This window comes from Hylobates moloch, unplaced genomic scaffold (genome assembly GCF_009828535.3).
Source record: "Hylobates moloch isolate HMO894 unplaced genomic scaffold, HMol_V3 SCAFFOLD_20, whole genome shotgun sequence".
Taxonomy (NCBI): domain Eukaryota; kingdom Metazoa; phylum Chordata; class Mammalia; order Primates; family Hylobatidae; genus Hylobates; species Hylobates moloch.
In genome coordinates this window covers 27,763,264-27,763,837 of record NW_026652295.1, presented here as the reverse complement: position 1 = coordinate 27,763,837, position 574 = coordinate 27,763,264, and the positions used below count along the sequence as shown (strand labels likewise).

The following is a 574-nucleotide window of genomic DNA, read 5'->3' as shown; positions in this document are numbered from 1 at the left end:
CTGTGAGTACAAGTGTAAGACACCACGCCAGCTAGGGACCCTTAGGAAAAAATGCTAAGTGCATCACTGACAGGTTGTGGCTTTCCTCCATCAAATCTTACCTTTAATATTCCGATTGAGCAAACAACAATTATGAAGCGTTTTAGGCAGGAAAAGGCTGAATTTCTATGGCTTTGTGTCGTATCTGGAAGAAATCAAAAGAAACGAAAACCAGAACTTGATTCTTGCCAAGCATAATAGAAGGAGACCCTAAGAAATCATTGAAGCCACAATGGAAACTTCTTGTGGTTATTATCTGACACTTTTCTAATCTTTTGTTTTTCGTTTCAAGTCCTACACAGTATTCTAAAGAATCTGTATCCCCCATTAGCACCAAGTATCTCCTGCTAAGAACAGCTCTCCACACTCCATAATACTGACCACTACTGCCAGCATGCTCACGGAGAGTCTCAGGAAATGAAGGTTACCTCCTGAAAATTATTACAAAGAGATCTTTTAGTTAGGGGGTGTAGCTCAGTGGTAGAGCGCATGCTTTGCATGTATGAGGCCTCGGGTTCGATCCCCGACACCTCCA

At 42.2% G+C, this 574-nt stretch overlaps 1 non-coding gene across 1 annotated transcript; it reads left to right on the top strand.

The window, feature by feature from the left end:
* Positions 1-502: 502 nt before the first annotated feature.
* TRNAA-UGC (transfer RNA alanine (anticodon UGC)) lies at positions 503-574 on the top strand. The gene has a single exon. It is a non-coding gene; the product is annotated as a tRNA-Ala (tRNA).